This window comes from Impatiens glandulifera, chromosome 1, assembly GCF_907164915.1.
Source record: "Impatiens glandulifera chromosome 1, dImpGla2.1, whole genome shotgun sequence".
In the NCBI taxonomy this organism is placed as follows: Eukaryota; Viridiplantae; Streptophyta; class Magnoliopsida; order Ericales; family Balsaminaceae; genus Impatiens; species Impatiens glandulifera.
This window is the reverse complement of record NC_061862.1, coordinates 142724624-142735745: the sequence shown is the minus strand read 5'-3', so window position 1 is coordinate 142735745 and position 11122 is coordinate 142724624.

The window sequence follows — 11122 nt, the reverse complement described above, 5'->3', positions numbered from 1 at the left end:
CATTCGCATTTTGGAAGTGGACTTAATCCAGCCATTTCCTCTCAATATAGCCTAATTTTATAGTAATATTCCTCAGCAGAAAGATTACCTTGTTGTATGGTGGAAATGTCACGAGCTAAGCCATATTGCGTCGGTCCATTATTTCCTTCATAGCGTGCTTAAACTTCTTGCCACAGATCCTGTGTAGTTACAGTTCCTTCGAAATTTGCCCTAATTTCTTTTGAAATCGTGTTTAGAATCTAGGAGCGGACCATTGCGTCAACCACCATCCACTGTGTGGCTCCATCTTCATCTTCTGGCTTGACACAGGTTCCATCTAGGTAACCTAGTTTGACCTTAGCTTGTAACGACAACTTTATACTCTTAATCCAAGAGAAATAGTTCGCTCCAGTCAAGATGATGGAGCTGAGGATAGTACTTGGATTATCTGCTCCATGAAGGTTTAATGGATCAACATTGTACTTTTTCTTCATTGGTGCGATTTTGTTCGCACTTTCATTCGCGATCAGTGGTTCGATGTTTGAGCTTGCCATTGGAGTTAAGCGAGTACTACCTGGTTTCTCTGATACCATGAACAACGAAGAGATCTACTCTTCGTTAATGATCGGGCGCAGAATGAAATCCGATTGAAAAGAAGACGAAAGTAGAGAATGAAAACGCTAATCAATTGAGAAAAGAACTGAAATCTTATTAGAGCATTTTGCCATTGATATATAGAACAAATATACAAACAAGTCCCTAACCTTTTTACATTATTATACATTCAATCTAAACTATAAAATTCACAATTTATTTTCCTAATAACTAAAATGATTAATTTTATTTGATTCTTATTTTCTTATAGTAACGTTATCGTGTATATTCTCTCTTTCATCAATCACATTAATAATTGTTATCTTCACTAAACTCTGAGTGTTAAATTTTGAGTGTAGGCTGTAGCTTAACTGGTCTTGTTCTTGTCATTGAAGTAATTTTTACATACTCCATCCTAACTTCGACTAAAAGAAGAGGCAAGCTCAACGGAAGGTTGACAAATTCTTGAAAGATTATAATGCTCTTAAACCCCAAGATATTCTTACTTGGATATTAAGAAGATAACCAACGATTTTACTACCATGATCGGCAAGGGTGGCAATGGCATAGTTTACAAGGGAAAGCTCTCAAATGATGTTCATGTAGCTGTTAAAGACCTCAATGATGTCAAGGGAAACGGGGAAGAGTTCATCAATGAGGTGGGAACCATGGGAAATATTCACCACGTCAACGTAGTACGATTAGCCGGCTATTAAGCCGACGGATCCAAAAGGGCCCTAATCTACGAGTTCATGATGAATTATGCACTCGATAAGTTTATATCTTTCGAGGGGAAGAATAAATCTCTTGGGTAGAAGAAGCTAGAAGAAATTTCTTTTGGAATAGCCAAAGGAATCGAGTATCTTCACCAAGGGTGTGATCACCGGATCTTACACTTTGATATTAAGCCACACAATGTTTTATTGGACAGTAACTTTGTCTAAAAAAATATCTGATTTTGATTTGGTCAAAACATTGCTATATGGAACAAAATGTTATTGGTTAGGATTTTGATCTCCAAATCTGACATATTTGAAACGATTTAGAAAAAAACCCAAAAAGACAGATTTATAGTGGTTCACTCAAATGAGCTATGTTCATTTCATTCTCCACCAAATTTCACTATAAAGAAGAAATACATTGTTTTTGTCTCATATTTTTTTTTCTCTAGAAGTATGTCTTCTTAGTGTAAAACCTTAATAAAAACATATTTTTAGGGTAAACATTCATTTAATAAAACATAAATAACTCTTGGTCAGGCTCAAGCTCAAACCCAAATACAAACTCAATTAACTTTAATTAACTATTGTAGAGTTTATTATAAATGTAGGCTCCATAACTCAACATTCTCGCACTTGGAGACTAACTTCATCATCTCTCGATCGGTAGTGGCTCTCCATCTGATGTCTTAACGAAGAAGACTAACTGAAGTTATACACAACTTTAATTTTTTATTTGTCATAGTTTTCGTCAGCATATCAATTGGATTCTCACTCCCAGAAATTTTCTGAAAAGCTAACACTTCATCTTCTAAAGTTGGTCAAATTAATTGATAATGAACATGTATATGCTTCGTCCTGCCATAATAAACTGATTTTTTCCAAATTATTGAAACTTTGACTGTCGCATCGCAACACACTTCCTTCGTAGTCTTGACTCAATTATCGCAAAAAAAGTTTGCAACCATATCAGCAATATCTGTCACATCAACATACTCTGCCTCGCAACTAGAAAGAGAAACAATCTTCTGCAGGTTTTGAAATTCAACTGATTTTAGTACCTTCCAGAGTATATATGTACCATGTTGTGCTCTTCCTACTATCCACATTGATAAATGGGATTCCAATTACCCTTCAAATCCTTTATCTACATTCTTCTATACTCTTGAATTCATTTCTTGCAAGGATTCACAGTTTGAACTCGGAAAACAAACTCCCAATGAACATACAAATCAACATATTCACATTGATGTTGACATGTTCACGAGGAGCATTCAATGTTTCTTAACGTCGTCTTTTGTCTATGGAAATCCTAACGAGAGTTTAAAGTCATCTTAGAACTATGAATATGATTGTTCCTCCAATTAGATTCAAGACATGTTAATGAAAAAATAGAGAATTTTAAATGGCTTAATATCAACATTCGTCAAAATCTAATCGAAGCTTAGAGTTGTTGAGTTATGGAGCCTACACTTATAATAAATTTTACATTGTTAATTAGAGTTATTGGATTTTCTTTTTGGTTTTGAGCTTGGGCCTGACCAAAGTTTTTTAGGTTTATTACCTGAATGTTTACCCTATAAATATGTGATTATTAAGGTTTACATTGTAGAGACTGAATTCTAGAGAGATAAAGTGTGAGGCAAAAACTTTGTATTCCTTCTTCTTTTTCATAGTAAATCTTGTGGTGGCAGAAGTGGATGTAGCTCAATTTGAGTGAACCACTATAAATCTGTGTGTTCTTGTGTTCTTCTTTCTTGTGTTTTTACAGATTGTTTTCAAGCTGGTAGGATTTGGTAGATTCAAATCCTAACAACTGGTATTAGAGTAGCTAGGCTAGATCTGAGCATTGGAAACAATGGCAAGTGAGAACAGTATAGGACATGAGATTGGAAGATTTGATGGGACAGATTATGCCTTCTGGAGAATGCAGATTGAAGATTATCTCTATGGAAAGAAGCTTCATGTTCTTTTGAGTGAGGAACTAGAGAAGATGGATGAATCTGAATGGAAACTCCTTGATAGACAGGTTTTGGGAGTTGTCCGATTGACGCTAGCCAAGACGGTTGCTCACAATGTAGCAAAGGAGAAGACCACCATGGGTCTGATGAAAGCTCTTTCTGATATGTATGAGAAACCATCTGCTAGCAATAAGGTACACTTAATGAAAAGACTCTTTTACTTAAGAATGGTTGATGGTACTTCTGTCACTACTCATTTGATTGAATTTAATACAATTGTGAATCAATTGCTATATGTTGAGATTGATTTTTGGGATGAAGTTAGTGCCCTGATTTTGTTAGCATCTCTACCAAATAGTTGGGAACCTATGAGGGCAGTAATTAGTAATTCAGTTGGAAATGCTAAACTGAAATTTGTTGAAGTTAAAGATCGTATTCTTTCTAAAGAGGTTCGTAAAATTGATTCTAGTGAAACATTCAAAAGTTATGCTCTGAATGTGGAAAATAGGGGAAGAGGTAATGATAAAAATTTCAACCGAGGTAAGAGCAGATCTATGTCAAGGAGCAGGAGGAGTCAGTCCAAGTCTGGGCGGACATTTGAGTGCTAGAATTGTGGTAAACATGGTCATTTAAAGAGGAACTGCAAAGCACCGAAGAAAAATGGTGATGATAAAAATGATGCATCCAACGTTGTTATAGAATCTGTCACTGATGCGTTAGTTCTGTCTGTTGATAGCCCGATAGATTCATGGGTTTTGGACTCAAGAGCGTCTTTCCACACCATTGCCCATAAAGAATTAATGGAGAATTATGTGGCTGGAAACTGTGGGAAAGTTTATCTCGCAGATGGTGAGCCACTGGATATTGTTGGCATGAAGGACATCAAATTGAAGATGGAAAATGGTTCTGTTTGTAAGATTAATAAGGTGAGACACATTCCAGGTTTAATGCGCAATCTGATTTCCGTTACACAGCTTGATGAAGAAGGTCACAATTTCATTTGTGAAATGATGCATGGAAGGTGACTAAAGGAGCAATAGTTGTTGCTCGAGGTCACAAAACTGGACGTTATACACGACTTTAACTTGCAGAGAAACAATTGCTGCTGTAGTTGATGACTCGAAGAACAGTGAGCTGTGACATTGCAGGTTGGGCCATATGAGCGAAAAAAGGATGAAAATTCTTTTAAAGAATGGACAGATTCAAGAAACTGAAGTCTGTTGAACATCAGTTATGTGAAAACTGTATTCTTGGAAAAAAGAAACGGGTGAGTTCTTAAAGATTGGGAATGAACTCAAGAAAGAAAGGCAAGAGTTGGTACACACTGATGTGTGGGGACCTGCACCTGTTTCTTCTATTGGCGGATCACAATACTACGTGATATTTATAGATGATTCGACAAGAAAGGTATGCGTATATTTTATGAAGCACAAGTCTGATGTATTTTCTATTTTCAAGAAATGGAAGGCTTTGGTTGAAAATGAAACAAATCAGAAAGTTAAATGTTTGAGATCCGACAACGGAGGTGAATATATCAATTTAGATTTCAAAGATTATTGTGCTGTGAATGAGATCAGTATGGTAAAAACTGTTCCCCGAACGCCTCAAGAAAATGGAGTAGCTGAACGAATGAATCGAACATTGAATGAGTGTGCTAGAAGCATGAGATTGCATGCAGGGCTGCCTAAAACCTTCTGGGCAGAAGCTATTAATATTGTTGCCTATTTGATAAACAGGGGACCCTCTATTCCTCTTGAATTCAGAATTCCTGAAGAAGCTTGAAGCAATAAAAAGGTAAACCTTTCTTATTTGAAAGTGTTTGGTTGTTTATCATATGTTCATATTAATGAATGTGATATGAGCAAGCTTGATCCAAAGTCTAATGAATGTTTTTTCATTGGTTATGGTGATATCGAGTTTGGTTATCGTTTCTGGGATAATCAAAATCGGAAGATCATTCGTAGCAGAAATGTTATCTTCAATGAATAGGTTCTCTACAAAGATTGTGTTGGGAAGACATCAGATGGTGATTCCAAGTTGAAAGAGACTGGTACAGTCGATTTGAGACAATTTTCAGCTGAATATATACCGGTTGTCGAAGAAGAACAATGTGTTGTTGAAGATGAAATCGTTGAGAACGTGGCCCCAGAGGTAAATCAGAAAACACCGGTTATACAGTTGAGAAGATCATCAAGGAATCGAAAAGCAGTTGAGAGGTGATCTCCATCTCTGAACTATATCTTGTTGACAGATAGAGGTGAACCTAAATGTTATGAGGAAGCAATACAATCTGATGAATCGATTAAGTGGAAGTCTTCTATGAAATATTAGATGGACTATTTGATGTTGAATCAGACTTGGGAGCTCACTGAGCTACCAAAGAGAAAGAAAGCACTTCACAACAAATGGATCTTCAGGATTAAAGAAGAACATGATAAAACCATGAGGTACAAGGCAAAATTGGTTGTGAAAGGATTTCAACAGAAAGAAGGTATTGACTACAATGAGATCTTCTCTCCAGTAGTTAAATTGATGACAATCAGAACTATTTTGAGTTTGGTTGTGAAAGAAGACCTTCATCTTCAACAAATGGATGTCAAAACTAATATTCTTCATGGTGATTTAGATGAAGAGATTTACATACGACGACTAGAAGGATTTTAAATCAAAGGAAAAGATGAGCTTGTGTGTAAGCTTCAGAATAGTCTGTATGGTTTGAAACAGGCTCCAAGGCAATGGTACAAGAAGTTCGATAGCTTCATGAAAAGTAACAATTTTTTGAGGTGTGAAGCTGATCATTGCTGCTATATGAAGAGGTTTGATAAATCGTACATTATTCTTCTTCTCTACGTTGATGACATTTTGATTGCTGGAGCAAGCTTGTATGAGATTAACAAGCTCAAGAAAGAGTTGTCTGAAAAGTTTGCAATGAAGGATTTGGGTGCTGCTAAACAAATCCTTGGGATGAGAATTTTCAGGGATGAAGAAGTTCTCAAGCTTTCACAAGAAGAATATGTGAAGAAAGTTCTTAGCAGGTTCAACTTGTATGATGCAAAACCAGTTACTATATCCTTAGCCAATCACTTTAGACTATCTAAAGATCAGGCGCCTTCAACAGAGGAGGAGAAAAATTACATGACAATTGTTCTGTATGCCTCTGCCATTGGTTGTATTATGTATGCGATGGTTTGTACAAGACCAGACATAGCACATGCAGTGGGAGTTGTTAGCAGATTCATGAGCAATCCGGGTAAACAATATTGGGAAGAAGTAAAGTGGATACTACGATACTTAAGAGGAAGTACGAGTCTTGCTTTGTGTTTTCGAAAGTCTAATATGGGTTTGGAAGGATATGTTGATGCTGACAATGGTGGTGATGTTGATAGTAGGAAGAGTACAACAGGGTATATTTATAGTCTGGAAGGTACTACAATCGGTTGGATTTCAAAATTGCAGAAGATTGTTGCTCTTTCTAGTTGTGAGGCAGAGTATGTTGCTGTGACATAAGCTGCTAAGGAAATGATGTGGTTACAACCCTTTTTGCGAGAATTGGGTCAAGACTACGAGGGAAGTATGTTGCGATGAGACAGTCAGAGTACCATTCATTTGGCAAAGAATCATGTTTATCATGGTAGGACGAAGCATATACAGGTTCGTTATCATTTCATCCGGTCAGTTTTAGAAGATGGAGTATTAGCTCTTGAGAAGATTCCCGGGAGTGAGAATCCAGCTGATATGTTGACGAAAGCTGTGACAAATGAGAAACTGAAGTTGTGTGCAACTTCAGTTGGTCTTCTTCATTAAGACACCGAATGTAAAGCCACTATCGATCGAGAGATGATGAAGTTAGTCTCCAAGTGGGAGATTGTTGAGTTATGGAGCCTACACTTATAATAAATTCTACATTGTTAATTAGAGTTTATTGGATTTTCTTTTTGGTTTGGGCTTGGGCCTGACCAAAGTTATTTTGGTTTATTACCTGAATGTTTACCCTATAAATATGTGATTATTAAGGGTTTACATTGTAGAGACTGAATTCTAGAGAGATAAAGTGTGAGACAAAAACTCTGTATTACTTCTTCTTCTTTATAGTAAATCTGGTGGTGACTGAAGTGGATGTAGCTCAATTTGAGTGAACCACTATAAATCTGTGTGTTCTTGTATTCTTCTTTCTTGTGTTTTATAGATTGTTTTCAAGCTGGTAGGATTTTGGAGATTCAAATCCGACTTGTATCTCCCAAATCCACTTGTGCTCTGATACCAGTTGTTAGGATTTGTATCTCCCAAATCCGACCTGCTTGAAAACAATCTGTAAAAACACAAGAAAGAAGAACACAAGAACACACAAATTTATAGTGGTTTACTCAAATTGAGCTACATCCACTTCAGCCACCACCAGATTTACTATGAAGAAGAAGAAGGAATACACAGTTTTTTGCCTCACACTTTATCTCTCTAGAATTCTGTCTCAACCATGTAAACCCTTAATAATTACCTATTTATAGGGTAAACATTCAGGTAATAAACCTAAATAACTTTGGTCAAGCCCAAGCCTAAAACTAAAAAAAGAAAACCCAATAAACTCTAATTAACAATGTAGAGTTTATTATAAGTGTAGTCTCCATAACTCAACAAGAGTCATCTTTAAGAAGTGAATATGATTAATCTCTTAGATTAGACATAGGGTTGGGATATACATAAACAAAAGAATTATGATCTTAGAATGCAACGTGTAACGTATCTTCACAAACAATTGGTCAGCTACATTGGAGTAGAGACTATCCTTCTGGATAGGCGCATATGACATATAACTATGGCCATTTTCTAATGCTTAACCAAACACCGAATCCTTAATCCGTGATTACTCTGATTTTATTTCCTTTAGTTTCTTTGTGAAGTAAACTAAAATGACGACTCTTAAAGTCAATTAGCTTATTACGCTTCAAGGCGTACTAATCTAAAAACTGTACGGGTCAATCTCCACTATCTATGTTATAGAACTTCACTTTGGTTCCTCATCTTAAAATATAGGACAACATCCTATAAAGATAGTCTTATTTTATCTACTTTTTTTTGATATTCAAGAAGAAGGTAAGCAAAGAGATTCTATAGCATAACTTTTTTAGAAAAAAAAATATTTTTTCTAAAATAAGTACACGAGTTGTGTTTACCATCAAGTTCCTTCGTTTCGTCCCCTCAATGGGCGGAGCACACAAATAGATAGGTAAGACATTAACCAACCAATTTCGGATCGCACATATCGTCCTTACAGACGGGACATTCGAAAGGATAAATGAATCTAGACTTAGGGAACACATCATTTCTTTCTATCCTTCTGAAAACAAGCGTCAAGGAGACGAAATGATAATATACTTTCCTTCATATACCTACGGACGGAGAAGTTATGGGAACCGAAAAAACAACTTACAAAGTTAGATAATTATTTTGTAATGAACGTGTTTACTTCATAATTCTTAAATGGACATTGCTTTCAATATTCAAATGGACATTGATTTCAATTAACTTACTTGATGACAATAGTTAACAATACATTCAATTTCTCAATCAATACCCTCAAACATATTATGAGGAGATGGGAATCATAAGACATATTTTATGACATTTTCCATCTAACCTATAAGAGGATTCTACCATAAAAACAGTCCAAAAAACATTAAATCATCCAGACTCATTAAATTTCCCATAAATCCAATATAGCCCTAAATAATATAAAATTTTGCACTCTCCTCTACTAGCCGAAACCCAATATCCAATGCTTCTTTATTCTTTAAAAAAAATGTATCAAAGAGAAGTCAATTATTATTTTTGTTAATGATCACAAAAGTTCTAAACCATGATTTTGTGTGTATGAGTTTGCCCAATAAGTTAAGTATTCTAAACTAACTTATCTGTATGAAATCCAATATTGGAATTTAGGAACTTTACCTGTTGTTATTCTATTACCTTGTCATTTCTACTTTTCAAAATAATAAACAAATAATAATTATTGTAGATTTATTCTATTATAAATAATTTTCTCACCTTAATATCACAATCATTATTTAAATTCTTTGGAAAATAAGCCTAGGTCAAACCAGCTTTGTGGAATATATAGAAATATGAATTAAATGTAGTTAATTTGTATAACCATAATGTTCAATTAATTTAGAGGTGTTACAACTATCCCAACTTACGGACCCTCAGCCAAATAAACCAAGTAAGATAAATATTATTATAGATAAATATTATAGATAAATTTGTTATTATAAATGAATTTATTATTTTAATTTACAAATATTATTATAGATAAATATTTTTTATACAAAATATTATATTATTAATATTAAATAAAAATAACAATTAATGTTATGATTTAAAAAAAACTAATTAAATTCTTTTTTCCATTAATTATCTTGTTTGTGACGATTTTCTAACATTTTAATCGATGATTTTTTTTTTCATTTTAAACCATGATTTTGTGTATGAGTTTACTAATGAGTAAGATGAGTATTTATCATTTTTTTAAAATAAAGGAGAGCTAGCATGACACCCCAACTATATTTCCCGCTTAAACTCAAAGGGCTCCAGATAGAATTGAACCCGTGAACTTTTGGTCTCTTAAGTTGGTACTTACCACTGACTACCTTGGTGGGATAGCTAGATAAGTCTCTTAAACTAACTCATCTCTATTAAATCCAATGGTATTTAGAAACTTTACCTCTTTAATGTTATTATTCTCTTAATTACCTTGTCATTTCTACTTCTCAAATTAATAAACAAATAATAATTATTGTAGATTTATTCTATTATAAATAATTTTATCACCTTAATATCACAATCATGATTTAAATTCTTGGAAAAATAAGCCTAGGTCAAGCCAACTTTGTGGAATATATAGAAATATGAATTAAGTGTAGTCAATTTGTATAACCATAATGTTCAACTAATTTAGAAGTGTCTACATACAACTATGGGCCCTCATTAAATTCGAAAGGCCATATAAACCAAACCAAGTAAGAAAAATATTAGTATAGATAAATATTTTAGATTAATTTGTTATTATAGATGAATTTATTATTTTAATTTATAATATTACTATAGATAAATATTTTTTTATATAAAATATCATATTATTACTATTAAATAAAAATAGCAATTAATGTTATTATTTTTAAAATATTAATTATATTATTGTTTCCATTTAATTATCTTGCTTGGGACGAATTTTTTTCTATTTTAATCAACAATTTTTTTCCATTTTAAATCATGATTATGTGTGTATGAAGTTTACCAATAAGCTAGATGAGTCTTCCAAACTAACTCATCAGTATGAAATCCAAAACTAAAATTTAGGAACTTTACCTCTTTTAATGTTGATATTCTCTTAATTATCTTTTCATTTCTACTTCTCAAATTAATAAACAAATAATAATTATTGTAGATTTATTCTATTATAAATAATTTTATCACCTTAATATCACAAATTAATAAACAAATAATAATTATTATAGATTTATTCTATTATAAATAATTTTATCACTTTAATATCACAATCATGATTTAAATTCTTTGGAAAATAAGCCTAGGTCAAGCCAGCTTTGTGGAATATATAGAAATATGAATTAAGTGTAGTCAATTTGTATAACCATAATGTTCAACTAATTTAGAGGTGTCTACTTACAACTATGGACCCTCATTAAATTCGAAAGTCCATATAAACCAAACCAATTAAGATAAATATTATTATAGATAAATATTTTAGATTAATTTATTATAGATAAATATTTTAGATTAATTTATTATAGATTAATATTTTAGATTAATTTATTATAGATGAATTTATTATTTTAATTAATAATATTATTAGAG